Raw genomic sequence first — 21,357 nt, forward strand, 5'->3', positions numbered from 1 at the left:
CATCCTATCACTGCACTCCCTGATAAAGAGTCCCTCCCCATCTTTCTTGTAGGAGCCCTTTAGGTATTGGAAGGCTGCTATAAGGTTTACCCAGAGCCTTCTCTTCTCCAGGCTGAACAACCCTAACTCTCTCAGCCTGTCCTCATAGCAGAGGTCTTCCATCCCTCTGATCATTTTCGTGGCCCTCCTCTGGACCCGCTCCAACAGGTGCATGTCTGGTGCTGGAAAGCACCAAGTGAATATGGAGTGCTCCCCATCTCCTGCAGCGCCAGCCTTTTATTTCCATTTCTCTCTGGTGGTCTTATATCTGCTGCGGTGTGTTTAGTGCAGATGGGGTGGGAGGGAAAAGGTGAAGGGAAGGGATGGGCCCTTCCTGAAAACTGGGCCTGTGGTATCCAGAATCTACATCCACACAGGCCGTGGCTAAGATATGGAGACAGATGTGAGCTTTCACTCACAGTGCACATGAGAGCAGGAATGTGCTTGAGTTTAGTGGGTTGGAGTGCAGTTTGGTGGCCCTTTTTGGTTTTAGCACAGTTTTTGTGTATGGCTGTGGCCTTCATGGGTGCAGGGCAGTTTTCAAGGGGCTCCCAGGTGCCCTGCAGAGTTTTTAGGTGGTCCATTCTGGGTGCAGAGAAAATGGGACTTTCTAGGAACAGAAAATGAACAATGCTTGCCCTTTAAAACCATGAACTAAATGTCAAATATTCTGGCAGCAGTAAGACATCTAGCTCTTGGGACTGTCCAGACCTCACAGATGTGCCCTTAGCATTGCTGCTTAGGTAGCTGACTCACAACTCCATGCAGAAGGAAAGCTGAAGGTAGCTGTAGTGTCCACTCTTGTGAGATCGCATGGAAAATTCAGAATTAGAGCAATTAGATGTGTCCACATCCTGCTCTTGTCATGGCCCTCTTTTCTAATGTTCCATGCAAATAGGTTTTAGGGATATTGCATGGAGTTTTTATCTTAGTCTAACTAACATCAAAGATGGCACCAGGGGAAAAAAAAAAAGATTCTCGCTAACTGATTTTTAAGACCTAGGCTGTTGCCCATGCTTATGGCATTTTAGTAGACCTCTTTTTTGCAGCGTTTCTGGTTCATCATGCCAGTAACTCTGGCCATTAACTAATAGGAAGAACTGCATAAATTTGTAGTGTGGAATTCTGTTTTTAAAAATTGTATTGAGGCATTTCTACAGTCTGTGTTTAGACATGTGTAGAACTACGTTGTGAAGGAGCCAGGCACAGACAGTGATTTTTGGCATCAATCTAGAGGATAACATCATGGAGACTTTCAAAGATGTTGTTTGAAGTCAAAAGTATGGCTGTGTACAAATTCCTTAAGTGGTTTGAGTTTGGTGGGATTCCCAGTAGGGCCAGTGCAAGATCTCCAGGTGTGGAGATTTTAGATTTTAGTTCTACATTAGAAACATTAGTTCCACAGCTGGAGGTTTTAATGAAACCTGCCTGAGAAGGATTGTAGAAGCAAATTGCTTGGTACCACAGGATTTAGGGTAGGTTCAGGGAATGAAGAAACAGATGATGAGAGGATCAAGGAGAAAACCAGTTTATTAAAACCCGGAATATGATAGCAGATGTACAAAAATTACATTACTGAGCATAATGGAGAATTAAAACAATGCAGATGTTGCTGACTAAGATGAGGAATGGAAAGAAATACGGCCTAAGAATTGAGGCAACATGAGGACATCCAGCCACTGTAGCTGCAAACATCGTTTTATTAACTCCTACAGCCACTGCTTGAAGGAACAGGTGTGTTGTTTGCTTCTGTTCACCATCTTGTTAGCTCTGGTCGCCTTAGAGATTATGTGCAACACTCATACTGTCTGATATAGATGTGAAATTTGCCATATTTTTTTCCCCCATGATTGATTTTACCTATTCATGTGAAAGGTATTGCAGATTTTAACTCTGAGGATTATATCTTTATGGAAGCAGTGACATAAGACTGATAAATACAAAAAAATAGCAACAATGATAACGCTCCTTGTTGTTCTTTGAAAAGATCAAAGGAATTCTCTGGAGTTTGGGTGCCTTCACGTGGTAGAAATAATTTTATTACATGGAATCTAAAATGGTAATAACAGCTGGTAATGCCAAGGGATCTGCAAAATGTGAGGCTAGAGCTTGGGTCTGTTGTGGCAGAAATGAATAGGTATAGTATGTAAGTGTGAAATCTGAAGTAAATGTAGGAAAAAGGTTGGAAAAAAACCCCAAACCAAACCTGAGGAGGTCCTGTGAGATTCCTTCTTACCCCAGGCATCTTGCAGCATTAAATGACAAATACTATGTTTATTAGCTGACTACCTGCTATGGTTGTCTGCTTATTTCTTAAATTGAGCTGTTGCCCAGCACATCGAATTGTAATGTGCTAAAGCTTCTAGATCAGCTTGGTTGTGATGTATTTTATAGGAAACACTAACAGGAGTTGGTCTGCAAGAAATTGTCCTTTTGGCATATAAAAAGGAACACATCAACATCAAGGCTTTACCTTCTGGAAATTTTTGTCAGTTTATAGATTGAAGGTCTGTGCAAAGTGAAGAAAAATAGTCATGAGCATGGGCTGAAATACATAGTTTGGAAGATTTATTTCATTGGTGAGAGAGGGTGATGAAGAAGGTGTGATTTAACCAGAATTTTAATTGGGCTTTTAGATAAATGGTTGGGCCAGGAACTGCTGTCTACAAATACCTAATGGGAGGGTCTAAAAAAGACAGAGCCAGACTCTTCTTAGAGATGTGTAGCAGAAAAAGAAGAGACAATGGACAAAAGTGAGAATATGGGAAGTCTCTACTTCATATAAGAATTGCTTACAGCGAGTGTTGACAACAACAATCAATAAAAATATGGGTGGTGAGTTTGTGCTTACGTGGTAGCTGCTTGGGGTTATGCTTTTTTGGTTGGCTTTTTTTGTTGTTGTTGAGAGAGAGAGATAATAACGCTTATGTTACATGACATAAGACACTTATGCCTCTAATGCAATAATAAATACCCTCCCAGAGATACTAAAAATAATTTACAGTGAGGGGGGTCAAACAGCAAGATTTTCCAAGCAGCCCGATGTCCCAGGCTTTCAATACACGTATGTAGAATGGGTTTGTGGTCTGGCAGCAAAATCTGTATACAAAATTTGTAATGTAAGAAAATGGTGTATGAAAACCCAGACAGGTCTAGTGGGTTAGCTAAGAATTTTCTCATGGACCTGATTGTGACTCCTGTGAAAGCAATCCTGTACAAACCTATCTGGGTTCCAGGTCATTTTTATTTCTTATTTCTCAGCAAACAGTCAAGTTCCTGAGAGCCCAGCTGGCTTTCGAATGTTACTCTGATTACGCCTGGCTCTTGTGTCTGTGTGCACCAAGCCAAAGACAAAGGCAAGATCTTTATACCATGAGTTCATAGCTTGTCGTACCGGTAAAGTGTTAAAATTCTGATTGCCAGACAAATACAGTTAAGCCTAACCTGGTTTTGCTGTCCTTGGGTCAGGGGAAGAGCCCTCATCCCTAGGGACTGTGGAGTGGTTCATATATGTAGTATCTTCTATCTGCTATTCTGCACTCAGGTTTCCTGGACAAAATAAATAATTGATTTACTTCAGGTAAAAGCCTGGGAGCAAACTAGTGTGTGCGCAGTGGAGACACCCAGGGACTAGTGTGAAAGAATGAGTGAAGGAACTTGATGGTATATAGTCTCAGCACGTGTCTTGTTCAAACATAAACCTTTAACAAACAAGCTATGTTCTTTTCCTGCAAGGAGCCAAAATGAGATCTGAAATGTCAAACCCATCAAAATAATTTTAAAGTCATTGGTTACTGATTATTCCAAACAACCATATGTAATGCCAAAGACTTGTTAGTCACCTCTCATTTCATATCTCAGTTTCTGGAAGTTGCGTTTTAGTAAGACTAATTAATATATGTAGTGTTCCAAGAGATACACTGTAATGTCTTTGGGAGCACTCCACTGGTGATATCACCAGAAGATCCCACAGGGCATCATTTCAATTTTTGAGATTGTTGTTTTTGGAGGGAAAAAATAATAGGTGGAACAGAGTTTCAACATTTTCAAGCATCTTCTCTTCCCCCCCCCTTCACTTTAAATTGTATGTTTGTGGAAAACTGAACCACTACATTATAAGCTTTACATTGCACCTCACAATGAGGATATGAATGGAAAATTCTTGTTACGTGAGATGAAATTGTGTAATGTTTGGAGAAACAGTTCTAACTTGAGACACAAAAGAAAACTTTAGAATTGTAAGCACAATTTTGGGAGATTCTGTGTATTTTCCACATCATTACTTAGATCTTCAGCTACGCTTGAGCTTGTTTTGTTAGGGTTTTTTTCTAAAACTGTGCCAATAAAACACTGACAGAAATATTTGTGAATGGTGATTGTCTGCTCCAAGCCAAAGTGTTTGCTGAAGGCAGATTCTTTGCAAGGTGTGTTATTTCAGAACAACAAGGAACTGCTCTCATACTCCAAATTTTTTGAGGGAACTCTTTTTTTTTCATGTGCATGTGGTTTTTCATTGCTTTCCATCACAACCCAAATACATTTGTGGCAGACAGCTGCCTGGAAACATAAAGCTCATGGATTGGCTGTCTTTTCTGTCAATAAGGCTTCAGAACTGTAATTTCTCTGTAGCTCTGAACAAAACCACCCTGCCTACTGAGAACAGCTGTTGACTTGCAGAGTGACTTACTTGTGAATATAGTCTTATATGCTGCTGCTGCTGCCGTAGAACTGGATTTATGGACTGTTTTGCCAGGATTGTACCATGGAGTTAAGAGTTGAAAGAAAGACAGCAGGGCTTAAGCTCTGTCTAGCCCTATAAATCCATTTGTCTATTGAATTAAAACCAGAACTGAGATTTGGCCCTAAAGCTGGTGATGAAAACCAGTGTTGTAGGTAAATAAAATAGTATTCCGTGCAGTATTATAATGGTTACTGGCAATTGTTAGTGGAGATGAACTTTACATTTCTAGGCAGGGTGCAGCCCTGCTTTTATTAAGACTAATGACATAAGTGTCACTGGGATCGGGATATTTTGACTTGCAGTCTTCAACAAATCCCTGTTTATTCTGGATTGAAATGTGAAGCCTTTAATAGCTACAAAGAAGGTCTAGTGCTATTTGGAGTTAAGAATTGTGCCATCCTGTGCAGTTGACATGAGATGGTCCATGTTTCTTGTCTGCCCTTCTTTCATCACAGTTTTCTCATTTTTATATATATTTTTTATTATTTTTTCTGTTTGTGTTAAATACACAGAAGTTATACCTAATGTGGTAAAGGAAGTCTCTGTAATGGTACTTTTTGTTTTGTTTGTTTCTGTGACTTGTTCTTTCTACAGTGGTCTGTTCATGACCTTGAAGAATCTATTTTAATGGAAATGATTATTTAAAAGCAAGATTTTCCCTACTGTGTGATTCCTTTTGTATTTCAGAAATTACTCCATTAAATGGAGTAAAAACAAAAAATCTTTTAAACTTAGTTTTTAGCACAGTGTGGTTTGATTATAACTTGTCTATATGAGCCCTGCCAGAATACAAGAAATAATCACAGTTCATGGCAACAATACAGCAGATGAGACTGCAACAGTTGTGTCTTACTGCTCCAAATCAGGTCATTTGTGGATATCTATATTGCACTGTGTATGCAGCAGCATACTTGCATGTGCAGTTACTTGATTTACAAGGGATAAAGTCATATTTGCAATAAATACGATGTTGCCTGTGGAGCTGAGCATCAAAAGTCAGTCATTGGCTTGACATACGATATGAGTAATTTTTATTCCAAGTTATATGTGGCCACTTGTTCTTTATTATCATATCCCTTAATGTCTAACAATAATCACTGTAAAACTTTTGAAGGGTGGACATCCTGTTTGCAAGCAAAATGATTTGGATTCTTATCAAAATTTTTTTTCTGTATTTGTGGTTTTCGATGAATGTGAACTTTCAAAGCAACGATCAAAACAGGGCACAGCAGTGACAGTAGGAAAGAAGGGAAGTGTGAAAGAGCAAAAAGAACTTGGAAGGCCAAGTCTTCAACTGATAAGGTTGCCACATTTGGTGGCTGTCCTGGTTTACATTAACTGGAGATCATACTCTCCCTTGGAAACATTATTTCTATTTCCTTTTATCAGCTTCGTAGGTAATTTGTTCCTATTTAATATCGATCCAGCTAACATAAAATTGGACTTTTAAAATGTATACTTCCTTTATGGTAACAAAGATGAAATGGAAAATATTGTATGTAGATGAATTTGTTCTTTTTCATTGCACTTACCAAGTTGCTCATAGGAAGGCTAGAGTGGAGCTAGGGCTTTTGTGTGTTTCTGGCTTGCTCTTCCAGACATTGTCTTTTCAATAATATTAAATATTTGGTCTATGACAGCACAGGTTTTAGCAGTAGAGATGATATCAAGTCCCAAACAGACAGCTGAATTATTACTTCAGTCATTGTGAAAACAGCAGGAGGTGAAGTTTTGAGTGAGTGCCTGTGAAATAATTTCATGAACCATAATGAAGGTAAAGGAACTAAACCAAATATTTAATAAATGGACATATGTTTAAATTATGTTTAAAGCTTGATAGTCCAGGAAAGTTTTCAGAGGTTCTGGCATAGTGAATCTTTTTTTTTTTTTCTTTTTTCCTCTTTACATGCTAGTCAATGGAAATATTATCAGAGCACAGGACTGAATAAATTTACATGTTTTCTTTCTCAATTTTTCCTGTTTTTCAGAGAGTTGTAGTGAAAATTAGCTACAATCTCATCAATTGGGGTGACTTATGAGATACTTAAACATTCATAGTCCAGATTTTTCAGCCCAAGGAATGGTTCTAAGCTATCAAAATGTAACTTGGAGTAGAAAAGTGCGATATTAACAATAGTTACTTCCCGCAAACCGTAAAACCTGATTTCAAGGTACTCACTCTGGGAGGGCAGAGTAATGAAGGGGCGATGTGGTTGAAGTCAGTACCAGGGATTAGTATCTGTATCTTCAAGTGACTAAAATATATTGCTGTCTCTTGCTGTTTGTGTCTGTGGATATGCGTAGTGACTGTAAGAAACAGGGGTTAAAGCACTGGATGCAAAGTCAGAGGATTCTTTCTTTTCTTAGTTCTGTAGTCATTCATCTTAGCCTGTTCCCTTAAACTGTATGTTGCAAAGAAGGGTTTGCCCTGAGAATGTTAGTGGATAGAAGTTACTGGACTGGGTCCAAAAATAAAAATGCAATTTTTTGAAAAATAAACTAGAAAGGAATTTTATTTTGAAGATTTTGAAATGCATCTGTTTTTTTCCATTCACTCATCTTAAGTTATTAGTGAAAAAAATAGTCAGAAGTGTTCCCCGAATAGTTTGGGAAATTTCTTCAGTTAATTAAAAATTGGAGTTTGATCAAAAAGAAGTTAGGTTGCCCAGCTGGCCCAGTAAGATGTATCAGAAGTAGGAAGTCCTTTTTGGCCCCTAAATCTTACTTTTATATTTGGGAATCTAGGAGCAATAGGGTTATCAAATTATCTCATTAAACCTCCTGTATAACACAAGCTAATGAATTTCACTGAGCCACCTCCATAGTATTGTTAAAGACTGTAAATAGGCAAAAAGATGGCAGTGATCAGGAGCTGAAGTTGGGTGGTGATGGCAGAGAGATCAAAGTGCCATACAAGCCAGAAGCTTGTGCAATGGAAGGAAAATGACTGGATGAATTATACCTACACACTGCCAGCAGGTATGTCATTTGTTTTGCTGGGTGTCTACTCATTTCACTTCAGAGAGAATCATCCTGGCTCAAAATGTGGTGATTGCAATATCCGTAAGCAAACCGCATTGCCCAAGCACTTCGTCCAGCCTGTCTGAAGTTCCATCTCCAGCTGTGTCCAATGCTTTACGAAAGCATTGATATTAGCTCAATAGTAAACTTCTGGGGAGACAGGTTTTGCAATCTTCTAGTTACACTTTTTTTTTAAACCCAAATCCTATACACAGTAATTCGCGGTTCACTTGGAATGTATTTAGTCCTTCCCCTCAGCATGAAGCTGGGTTTCAGTGCAACTCACATTTTTTTAACTAGGCTTAAGTTTGATTAGCCGTTAGATAGAAAAGACTGCAGGAAAACTCAGCAAAATTTACCTGGAAGTGTCATCTTCCAGGTCTCATGGTGCAGGCTTCATGGAGTCTATGTAGTAAGGAAACATCTGAAGAACAAGAACAACAAAAGAAAAAAGACGGATTACTTAAGCAGTAGAGAACACTATTGGAAGTTAATAGACATCCATCAAAGGTGCTGTCGTATTTAGATTAAAGGAATAAAAAACCCAAGTTAAATGTAAGGTGATAGTGACACAGCTAAAAAGATTTTGAGGATCTAACTCCCTGGAGATACAAAACTACTAATATGCTTTTTCCAGTCATATTGGAAGCAGAACTTGCCAGGGAATTTTTATGGCCTATTGACAGTGGTGTAAGAGGAATCCTTAATGAAGATAAGGTTGCAGTTGAAGACTAAATGAATTATTTGAATCAATGTTCTTCACAGAGTAGTTTAGGGATCTTCCAAGACTACAGTCTTTCTTTACTCAAGATGTCTCTGAGGAACTGCCTCAAATTATAGTATCAGAGTTCTTTTTTAAAAAAAAAGAAAACCACCAACACAATGAAAATGAAGAATAAATGGCTAGCAGCAGCAGGTGTTTGTTCGCTCAAGAATTTCAAAGGCATCGGATAATGAGGTCACCAAACTGCTCTGGTATGCTGCTCCTTTCTCTCTTGAAATGGAATTGAGATCACTGGGATGGCAGGTGACAAACACTAAGCCTGCTTTTAGAAGAGTACTAACAAGGATCCAAGAGACTTATGTGGGCCTGACTGCCATATTAAGTTGGTCGAAGCTATAATAAAAATAGAAATAATAGGCACTTGGGTAAGTAAGCTATAATGGCAAAGAGTAAACACTGCTTTTATAGAGGAAATCAGGCCTCAAAGATCTGTTAATAGTTTTTTGAAAGAATCAAGAAATTGCACTCTTTTGGTGCAATTCTGTTGGTTACAAGAATGATTTTGACGTAGTCCCATTGTTGGCTTAATGTGTCTTCTCATTCCACCATATGATTTTGGATTTATGGGCTTATTGTTTGTAAGCAAGTTTAGAGCACTTAAGGTGAAGACGCTTGGCGATATATGATAATACTTATTTAAGGATGTTATCCTATTGAGCAATCCATATCATTTCATACGAGTCTGGAACGCACTGAATACCAGCTTGGGGAAAAACAAGGCCTATGTGCAGCAAAGGACAAGTGTACCATGCAAATGATCCTACATCAACTTCCCTGCACTCGAGGGAGTTGCGTACCAATTTCAGAGAGAGGAGAGGATGTGTAAATAATCTTCCTCCCGTCCTTAGCAACATCTTGCCGTGGAGTTATTGCTCTGCAGTCACTGAGTTCACTCAGCGGTATGCTTGTGAGGGAGGGAACAATTCCCAGGCTGCAAAGCCACCAAGGTTTGCAAAGCATCTCTGGGCCAGCAGCTTCACATCTCGGTTATGTAAAGACTTCATACAGGTAAGGATGATACTCCCTAGTTTTACTTTCTCCTAAGCAGTAGAGGGCGATCTTGTCTTAAAAATTTAGACTTTACACCTATCAATGCCTTGCCTTTACAAATTGTTGCCGAAAGAATGAAGGTTTTTATCTCTAGAAACATATAGGATCAGATGTCTGTATTATTCTCTGTAAATCTTATCTTTGTTAAAGATACTTGCAGTATCTATCAGGTTTTATGCCACACAGCAACATTTCTCTATATTAAGTGAGAACTACTGAAGTAAAACCATTATAATACTAATGAAGCAAATAATAGAATTGACTGTGCAAGAACACTGTAAAAGTCTGCCGTAATTGAGTAATACCCAAGAAGTATTCTGGAATTAACATTTTTCTTCAACTTAGGATAAAAAAATATTGAAACATTTTGATTCATGAAATGTAGATAAAGCTGATAATTGTTATTTGATTTAGTATGTGACATGAAAATCAGGGAAACAACATTCTAAATGTATTTTGTAAACGGTTCTGTATGGAAAGTGTCTGCCCTTTATCTGTATACATGGAGATGGCTGACTGCAAATTGAGGTGCTAAGCCAGCCTCTGGTATTCAGGTGGGTATTTCTGTTTACACAGGCTATTCTTACGAGTATGGACAGTCTGCATGAGTAACAGCTAAGAGATTAATGCTTAAGTTACTCAGACAAAAAAAAAAAAAAGAAGCATGTGACTGGGTAGAGAGTTGTTCTGAATATTTTTTTGGTGGTAGAGGTTTTATACTGTGTTTTTTAACACATTTAATTTGTGTATAACATTTTGTATTCCTAACATGTCACCTGGAGACCAGTATGTTAAGCATTTGGCCACTATGATGGAGCATGACTGAACTATTGTAGATGGCCTGTCTTGATAAACTTCTTTATCAATTAATCTGTTGCAAATGCCCTTAGTCTTCCAACTGGGTTTTCCTCTCACAGCCCTGCAATAGTTCCCTATGGCTCCAGGATGGAACAATCCTGGGCAGTAAAGAGATTGAGATAATGACAGTCCATGGTGACAGCAGGGCTGGCAGAGCCAGCCTGGGGGAAGACAGACACATACTTGCCAATAGAAATACCTCCATCCTTTGGGAATTGTAGCTTGGGAATCAAAGCTGACCTCATAGACAAGAATGATGGAGAACAAGCTTTTGATTTATGACTAGATGAAGCTCAAAGTCTGCCCTTCTGATCCTTCTTTACAACACACCTTTTGTATTTTATATGAGCTCTTTCACTTTATTCTCAGAATGTTATCTCTTGGGGTATCGTTTTTAAGTCTTTCAGTGTCATAAGAGTTCACTCATCTCCTTCATAGCAGTTTTTTTTAAATGAAGCTAAAATCCCTTTTTGGTATCACAAATAAACTGTCATTTATATTTAACATGACTGATCAGCTGCTTTGCTTTTTTTTTTTTTTTTTTTTCCCTGGGTTCTTCTGAAAGCTAAAACCATATTTGCTTTCTACACTGCATGCTCATCTAGGAAATCTCATTTGCATTCACTGGCGCCTTGGTTGCCTCAAGTACTTATTTGCACTTGTATATGAAAAAATCGCACTTTTAATACTGAAATTTATGGATCAGGTCCTTAGTAAGGTGCTGACCTCTGCTGAGTTCATCTATGAAGCTATGCTGCTTTTCACCACCAATCTCTAATGAAGGCATCCACTATAATGATTGAAACAATATGTCCCTCTGCTAGGAAGTCTACTATCTGCTACCTGGTCACTTTGCCTTATAGGTCTTAAGCAAAATTGTGAGCTCTCTGAAAGTGTTAAAAATACGAATCAGGGTCTAAATCTTCTTATCTTGTTCTTGTCCAAGTTATCCATTGTTCATATTTTCCTAATCTTTGCTGTGTCCTCTGTGACAAGCCATAGAAAGGGCATAAAAAGCATTTACAGTGGTGTCATTTATAAATGGGAAGGACTATGACAGCATAAGATCAAGCGCAGCTTTCTGAAAAGGAATGTTTCTGTGCATCAGCTCTGTGGTATCTGTGTTTGGGGTGTTTGTATTTCCATATATCTGTCAGTCTGTCTGTCATCTGCCTGCCTGTCTTCCTGACTTATATGACTGTTGATAAATACGCTCCATTGGTGATTAAAAGGAAGTGACCTCATAAGTTTGTCTTTTCAACCACAAAGGTTTGGTTGTAACGTGACATTCCATCCTATTACTCTGGTTTACACCAAATTCAACAACTTGTGGCCTGCAGATACTCAGTATAAAGAGCAGAAAGAGACTGACCTTGACAACCTCATTTCTCATTCCTTTCTTGTTATAGGTAATATAGCTGAAAATGTGGTTTTAATTATAGTACTAATGAAAACTGAAAATCCAGACAGACACTTGACAAACTCTGGTACGCTTTATATTACATTTGTGCTAACTACAAAGTATCCAGCTGGGTGTAACATTATATCTCTTTTCCTTGAGCATCCGCCTGACTTAAGCTGTATAATTAATGTGTACTTTGGCTGCAGGTCAGCTTACAGTTGGTTTTTTAGAATTTTTACATTTTTTAAGATGTTGTAATGAAATGAATATGTTTATTACCTCTGTGCCTGCATTCCCCAGGGGGAGTTAATACCTGTGGAGGAGAACTGGCTGGGAGAACTTGAATAAAATGCTTCTGCCAGCTGAGTCCGGTGCATCAGAAGTCTGTTTTGAAAAGTAGGTGTAAGAAATAGAATCAAAGAATGTAATGTCCACAGATGTGTTTAACTTTGATTCACCTCCTTTGTATGGTTTGTTGATTTTAAGTTATGACACTGATACACAATTGCCCGAAGTAGAATTTGTGAAGGGATTTCTTTTATTTCTTTTCTTTTTTCTTTGGAAAGGATTTTGTTTTCAGAACTCACCAATGAGAAACTGATGTTCTCAGCTAGAGCCAAAAGCACTAAAAGCAGGTTCCCTGCCAAGCCCCACCAGTGCACCTTCATCCTGACCTGTCTTAACTCTGCTATTCCAGTTGGGCATCCGACTGCACTAGCATGTGTATGTAATAGTGTTAAATTAAATACTGGTTTTCATGATACGGACAAATGCTCTCTTGGGACCAGACTGAAATTAGCTTTGAAGGAATTTTATTGTGATGTAAAGCAAAGTTGAAATTGGGTTGCAAATGATAAAAATCTGAAGACTTGCATTACACTGCTGTTTTCAAGGACCTGCTGCGGAATCTGAAATTTTTCTTAAAGAAAAAATTAGTGTGATTCTTATGCCAAACTTCCAAAAAACATTTCTGACATAAAAGGAAATGGCTGCAGTACAGCCACATTCACAGTGGGAGCCACAAGGTGTTACTTTTAGAAATGAATGCATAATGATTTTCAAATGACCTTTTCTGGCATGTTCGTATGGCTATTCATGTGGTTTGATGTTTTGTGTGAATGCACAAAGAGCCTATCTACATAGCCTATCTGCAGCTGCGCATTAAACTTGTTTGCTGATACAGATGATCTGAGGAAAGTTTGATTTTTCTCTAATAGCCTTGAATCGTTTCTGCTTTTTCTTTTTGTGATTACAAAGCCAAACATGGATGTGAAAAACCCCAGTTTCTTCTGAAAATTTATTCATGAGCAGCTTCGCTAATGTTTAACTAATTTTTGGAAGACAAACTGAGTTCAACCAATCAAAAGTTCTCCCCAAAACAGTATAGCTAACAGTTGATTTTTTAAAAAAATTGCATTTCTAAAAATGATTGGTGGGCAGAGTTCCTTAAAGGCTATACCTTGTTCTGGAAGATATTTTGGAAAATATGATGCTGAAGCAATACATTCCCTTTGTTCAAAGGAGAGTATAGATTTTGGAAATAACAATCTTCTTATACATTTGTGTTTTAGAAACATTGAGAAACCTTGCCCGAATTCAAGCTCTGTAGCACCAAACGCTATACTGACATGCACAGTAAGAGATAGCGTTTGTTCCAAGGGCCTGCAATCTGAAGAGACACCATAGGCAAATCCCAGCCCCTGTTTCTACCACAGCTGCTTAACTGGTTTTCATAGTGTCTCATGAGTGCCCGTTTGGCATGAGGGAGATGCATCGGCATCAATTAAAGGCATTTCCCATCTCAAAGAGGAAATAACACCTAGTCTCCAGTTAGTAAACAGCTCAAAAAATGAATTAAACCAGACATTGCTGAGCCCTGGCTATTGACACACATGGTAGTGTGGCCTTTAAAGTGTCCCTCCTGTGGCCCCTCTAGTTATATTAAGATCTTATTTCCATCCTATAAACATTTAGGAGAATGATTAAGCAACAGTACCCCATTCATATCCCATGTTATGCCAAGAAAAGTTCATGGCTGCATTGTTTCTTGAGTGAAATTGTGCTGGTGGGTAATGGAGTATCACTTATTTGCTATTCCACTAACTGTTACTAAAGAGACTTACAAGACAGAAGTACCTGAAAGTGTTTTATGTTTAATACTTGTGCATTATTATCGTTTGGCTTGTTTTCTCCCTGTGGTGATTTGGACTCTATTTCTCCTTCACCTTAGCCGTTCTTCTGAATAGTCCCATTAACCTTAGTGGAGCCGGTATAACTATTATCTTTGTTCTGATTTTACTCCCATCATCTGCTATTTTCCGCTCATGATTTGGAATGAAGAGATTAATGCTGAGGCACTAATTCTCCATTTGGCATCAAATACCAAGCACAGGCATGAGAATAAATTCTTTTGTAGAGTAGCTTGATATTTGCTGGACAACACAGCACAAATTAATGGGGAATTTCATCCAGGATAAAAAATAGGTGTGTTTTTTAAAAAAAAAACCCTTTTCATAGCAAACTAAAAGGCTGGTTTGTGTGGGTATGAGGTTGTTACTCTTCTTGAGGGAAGGCAAAGGCAGAGTGATGGGTTATACACTTGCGGCTGAGGGCAGTGAGACAGTGAAGTCTAATGAGGAGTTACAGTTCAAGGCTGGATCCAACTGTGTTGTGGACTCAGGCAATATGCTGCTCTGTGGCTATGCCTTTGCCGTATAACCCAAGGAATATGCTCTGTCCTGGGTAAACCTCTGTTAAGTATTACTAATTAAGGAGGGAGGTACTGCTTTCTTAGCCTTTCCTCCAAGAAGTCAATGCCTGTAAGTGATAAATTGTCAGCAGTGGGGGAGTTAAGTGGTCCTGGTGTGGAAAAGAGCCATGTGTTTTATAAGCAAAACCAGCAAACCTATGGAGCTGCTTACATCATATCCTATAGATGTGATGGATTCTCTAAATCAAGGCTGATATTTGTATTGTATACTGCCATGCATACATAAGCTGATGCACCTCTGTGCTAGACTTGAGGGCAACTACTGGTCTGCTGCAGGCAGTAGAAAAACATTTCTCTCTGTCTACTTTGGTTTCCTGCACTGAGTCTGGAGGACTCTAAGCTATCCCTGTGCACCTTTGTGTTTTGCCTTTCCTAGTGACAGGCAATGAGATGCTGCTAGTTAACAATTGGAGATGTCTCTTCCATTTTCGTTTCCTTTTGACAACAGCGGCACAGAGTTCCCACTGAATTTCTTGGAGATGGAAACAGTTTACTCCAGTGAAGGCTTCAGTCATAAGTGTTCTGCATTTGGCCTCCTGTGTATCAGCATCACAAGATAAAGCTGTTATGGGAACGTGGAAAAATGTGTTAAATTTTCTGATTTGCCCACTCATACATAACCATATCACAGTATTATGCTTGTCATATGCTATGTGTGCTTTGGATTAATCATGTATTTATAAAAGCTACAAATACAAATAGAAAAAGGAGGGTCAGCATGACGGTACCTTGCACAGTACCTTTCATTTTAAATGTTGGTTTGTTGACTGTGACAAGGTGTTCGTGCCTTTGATTTAGGTTGTGCAGCAAATGGAATTTACTGGGGTAGATTTCTCAGATGGAGCACTGTTTCAGAGGAATGGCTGGAGGAAAGTTGAGACAGTTTTCTTTGGTGGGAACAATATCAGAAAACAGTTAGATCTGTCGGGAGTAAAAACAAAAATCTACATGCCTTACTTTACTGGTGCCATAGTTCTGTAGAAAATGAGATGTACCTATGCATGTTCCTGCATGCTTTGTATTTAGATCTCTGATTTACTTGAACTTGCAGATCTGTGGAAGTAGATTTTATTTTTTTTAAAGTGTGGCTGCTGTTTGTGTTTTATTGTTTGATCGGTTTCTTGTCTGTAGGGGGTAGTATGTGTATGCATGTATTGATATTTGCCTATCTACATGTACATGTTCTCAGTTGAAGTGTGTAGATAGTTAGGCTGCTGACTGGCAGATGCAGTCAGGTGCTTCATTCTCTGACAACAGTTTCATTCTCAAATAACACTCTGCAAAACTTTATCTGCAGATACTATCAACTACTCAAGAATGGACTCAAAGAGCAAAGGCAGGATGCAGTTCCATTTAAATTGGCAAGCACAGTTTTGGGCAGCCGGACAGCTCCTTTTTGATCACACAACTGAAGAGGATAAAAAATTTGAGTTATCCCCAAAGTTACTAGCACTGGCTGCATGCTCCATGATACAGAGAGAAAAACATCAGTGCTTGCCCTGAGGAGTTTACAATCTAGATTACAAAGTCCAGTTGTGTAATATTTTATACTATATGCCTTATTAGCTTGAGCCCAGAATTTTCTCTTGATCTGATTTGTACAGATTCATACCTGTTCTCTGTTAATTTACATTAATTAATAGTCACACTTTACTTGAGAAAGGAACATGTGAGGAAGGACACTGAACATATTCAGTTCCTGAGCTCTAACTCTGGAGGACAGAAACATAATCTTTCCTAAATAGAACCCTGTTCAAGAAAACAGATATATATACACTTTGTTTCCTGAACTGGCCCTTTTAAGTTTTGAAGCTGGAAGACAATAAGATTCTCAACACATTAATCTTGGAAGTATAGTCATGAATAACGGATCTGAGGATAGGATTTGGCACTAAACACTAACCATGGTTCTAATGATTTTATAGCATGCTATAGAAATGTTTTGACATTTTTAAAATTAGGAAAAAAGGTACATTAAAGTAATATTATTCTGTCTGCAAGACCTAAATCACATAAATTCTGAGATCCATTCTTCCAGCTGTAAAGTGCAGAGGAAAATATTTCCTTTCTCCCATCATCTGTCTGTAAGTTTTCACTTAGATTGCAAACATTTGGGGTAAATGCTGCTGCTTACTGTGTTTGCACAGCGCGTAGTACACTGCTGCTCCAGTTTCAGTTAGGGACTTCTGAAAATGTAATGCTGCACAAGGGTGCCAGGCAAATGTACTGCTACTTTCTGCTACAGTAGTGCAGCAAGCAAATTGCTTTTAAAAGCACAATGATTTATAATTTCACCGAGTGGTGGTTCTAATAGTAATGACAGACAGTTCAGCACTAACCTGTGACAGTGTATATTCAGCATGGCAACAATATACTTTCTGATACTTTGAGTTATGATACGCGCAGTGGCCCCTGAGTTACATGTGGAATAGCTGTGGTGCTAGCTTATGGGCTATTTTGTACCTTGGATGCAGAGTTTTTATGATGGCCAATACTCTGAAACTCGTTCAGGCAATAAATTTACTTGCCTTTGAGTTTACAAGGCAATAAACAGTTGAGGCCTTTGACCTCAACATTTACCAAATACATTTGCAGCAGTTGTGTTTATTGACAACTATTTATAGGGAAGTATTTTATACTGAATTTCACATGTGAAGGAGTACAGTTTAATTTTGCAGGTCTTATTCTTCTTTCTGATTTCCATCTCTACTTCCCGTCTCTTTGATTTACTTTAATAGCTGAAGTTGCATGTTAATGCTACAAAATACTCAGCTATTGACAAAACAATTAATTTAAAGTTTTGTGCCAGATTTTTAGAACTTTCTCTATTTTTATTTTGGATGACTAAGGTAAAAGTATACATATGCTACATTTTGCAAGGCATTGTATAAGGCTCATTTTACATTCTCTTATTAATCTTAATAAGCATTTAGTAACTTGAAAACATTCCCTTTATTAGAACATGAAATGAAAAACCTGAAAATAACAAAACCAGTAATATTTTAAGCTCCTTTTCCCTGATTTGTAGGAAGCTGGGGTTCTCACTGCTTTCTGATGAGTGATTAGCATCATGGATGTTGAGGCTTCTCTACACATCCAGAATATCTAGCGGCTGACTAGTGTTTGCTGTGTACTCATCAAGACCAAGAACTCTGTCCTGCTCTGCAAAAATCTCTGCAGTTGAGGATTCCCTCCCATTTAGGCATGTGTGGGATGGAGGCAATCAGCTGCCAGACTAGGGTTGTTCATAACAGTAAGTGGCAGACCAGCTGGAATTTTAACCAGCATAAACTCACATAGTCCTGAATCTGCTCTAATTTATACCATGGTTTAAATGACAGACTGTCAGGCCCTGAGATTACTGGAAAGCAGAAAGGTAACAGTGCTTTCATCCCTTCCTGCAACCATCAGCTGAGCTCATACTAGGTGCACCTGAGTAACTGTTCCCAAAACAATCCCTGCTTTTGGAGTTGACAGTTTTAAAATTGCGTTGGCCCTGATCCAGCAAAATACTTGAGTTAATGTTTAATTTCAGGCTTGAAGCATGGGACTTCACTGTGACTGCTCGTAAGCTTAAAGATAAGCACATGCTCAAGTTCCTTGTTGGAAAACGGCCAGCATACTTTTTATCTTGCAGCATCATGCCTGTGAGATACTCATTTCAATCTGTTGAACTCTGATTGCTTGAGTTCTAGAAAAATGATTTCAGATGCTGTGGAATTACGGTCATTCATTTCTAAATAGCTCACCAGATTCTTGCCCCATGTAAGTTGCTTCATGCCAATTTGCAACATTAGAGGATATGCTGCAGAGTTTTGGTCAGGAAGTCTTTACATCATTTTGCAATTGGACTTCTTTTTCCTTTTTGATGAAGTATAAGATAAATATAGATACAAGGAAGAAATTCTTCGCTGTGAGGGTGGTGAGGCATTGGAACAGGTTGCCCAGAGAAGCTGTGGATGCCCCATCCCTGGGAGTGTTCAAGGCCAGGTTGGATGGGGCTTTGAGCAACCTGGTCTAGTGGAAGGTGTCCCTGCCCATGGCAGAGGGGTTGGAACTAGATGATCTTTAAGGTCCCTTCCAACCCAAACCATTCCATGATTCATCATTAGTATCTACAGACCAAGTGCAGCAACATTATGAAATCTATTAGAAAAACCTTATTTAACCAGATGGTCAGACTCGCAGGTGGGTTACACCAAGTAACTTGAGAAAGTAGTGTCCTATACTTCAGTAAATCACTATAAATGGATACACAGTAGATTGTCACCCAGTGTTGATTTTCATTCATGTGACATAAAGAAAATGGGCTTATTCTCTAGAGTGAGTCTGTCCACACAGGAAGAGGTTCATGTACAAGATGTTTTATGTATTTGGTGTGTTGAATGTTTAAACAAGCAAGAAAAATACTTTATCAGTGCAACTTCAGCTTGCTTTGTGAATTATGTTTACAGCCCACATCCCAGATTCACACACTAGAGATCTGTGGAAATAATATGAAATGGCACTGACTCACATTGAGGTGGTGACAAACTGGGGTTCTGAGGTGGGACACCACTTTCTTGGCACTTCTGTTGTCTGCTTAATGAAGTGGCAGTGATGCTGGGCTGAAATTAAGGTCCTCCGATATGAAGGTGTGGGGGAAAGCCCATTGCTTTGTTGGGTTGGGTTTTGGAAGAGTACCAGAACCCTCTTAAGGAAATCCTGTATAGGGATGCCTAGACGGCTGCCTCAGTATGCATATTTGGCTGAGATTGCTGTAAAGTGTAAAGAGGGGATATGGGCCCATCAGTCTGTAGGGATAAATGCATGCAGCTTTGTTAGAGCTAAGTATGAGTCAAAGAAGAAAAACGACATGGAGGAGGACGAGTGGGAAGGGACATCGCAATTAGCAGTCTGACCATATGACACTGTAAAAGGCAACTCGAGACCTGTCAGCACAACTGTGTGTGGAGCAAGCCAAGAAGTCAGGTGCTGTTCCTGCCACTGAATGACTGTTTTCCACAGTTCAGCACTGGGGCCTTGCGATGTAAATCCCTGCCCTGTGTGTGGCCGTAGGTGCAGGACCTTATTTCTTGCTAAAGTAGTGAACATGGAAGAAAGGGAGGAATCTTGTGCTTACTTGGGCTGATTTATAAACTAAAACCAAATTAATTGGATTGCATAATCAATTTAAAAGGGGGGGGGTGGGGGGAAAGGTACTTTGTAACATTTAGTGATTTCTATGTTTAGGTAACAGCATCTGCCTTCACTACCAGTGTGTCTCTCAGCTGTGGTCCTCCCCTCAAATGCTCATTTCTAAGAAAGCATAAGAAATAAACATATTAATTTTAAAAGGAATTGTGAAGCTAATGAGAAGCATACTTAAAATCACTGCTTTATCTGCTTTGTTTTCCTTTGCATTTAAAATAGTCTTCCTATTTTCCTTTGCATGCACCTGTCCTAAAGGATTAAGCCTTCACATGGCACACATCCTGGGTGGAAGAGTCATACTCGGGAATAGCCTTTGGAGGCCAGCAGACAGAAATCCCCCCTAATAAAGCCACAGAGCCTTAAGGAATTATAACAACCTTCATATATATCCTCCTGGCCCACTGGCTGCCTTCTGGGATCACTCTCTGCAGTGCTGTGAAAGGAGTCACAAAGGTGCTGTTCTTCGTGGCCCACGAGGATTTACTCAGAAAAGGAACAATAAGGAAACTGGGCTGTTAAAATAAAAAGATGCATCAAAGAGTATCCATTGGTCATAAATTTGCTGTTGATTCTTTTTTGATAAAACATGTAGAATTCTTGGGTTTTATGTAGAAAATACCTACTTTTATGGAAATTTTTTACTAAATCTCAAAAGACATATTTTATGCTAAATACTTATTTTTTTAATATCATTGTGGGTTATTGATCAAAAGTCATTATTGTCTACTGGAAATTTGTCAAAACCTACTACCTTTCCTTGACATTTTCAGGAAGGGGAAAAGCACTAACCATTTTGCCAGTAGCTTTAATAAGCTTCTAATATTTTCCTGGCATATTCAGTACTTTTTGACTTTTATATTTTCATTGCAACCCAGAAATTTGGGGTGGGAGGGAAGAACTAGGTACTCAAATAGCTGGAAGAGGACAGAAAAAAGCACTATCATGAGATTTTCTTTGTGAAGCTTCCTAGCTAGATGGAGTCGAATCCCAGCTGCTAGGAAGTGGTTGGCAGATCTCATTGGTGCTCCACAGAAATTTTACATCTGGAAGGTGCCCAAAGGAAAGTACAGAGTACCCCGCCTCCGTTATGGGCCGTGCCTGCAGCTAATATGATCATCATCGTGCCAGCCTGTTAACAGCACCCTTGTGTTATGGGTAGTAGTGTTTTACACTGATATTCCCCTCTCTTTTCCAGGTCAATGAGCCACCATTAGGGACTTAACCTCTTAGGAGACAATGGGGCCCATTTTTTTTTAACTACGTACTATAATCTTAAGTTAAACCAAACATTGTCCCATCAATCCAAACTATCTCATATTTGTGTCCTTTTATTTGCTTGATATCCATTTCTCAAGTTGTAATGAGTCCTGCCAAATGATCAGACGCAGGTTTATCTCCAGTGATGTTTTAATTAATTTAGGGTGCTAAAATGGGAAAGGAAATTTATATGGGCCAAAAAAATTAAATGTGAAAGGAAACAAAGCCCGCTGAGGTCTTGG

Source organism: Harpia harpyja, chromosome 3 (assembly GCF_026419915.1).
Source record: "Harpia harpyja isolate bHarHar1 chromosome 3, bHarHar1 primary haplotype, whole genome shotgun sequence".
NCBI lineage: Eukaryota > Metazoa > Chordata > Aves > Accipitriformes > Accipitridae > Harpia > Harpia harpyja.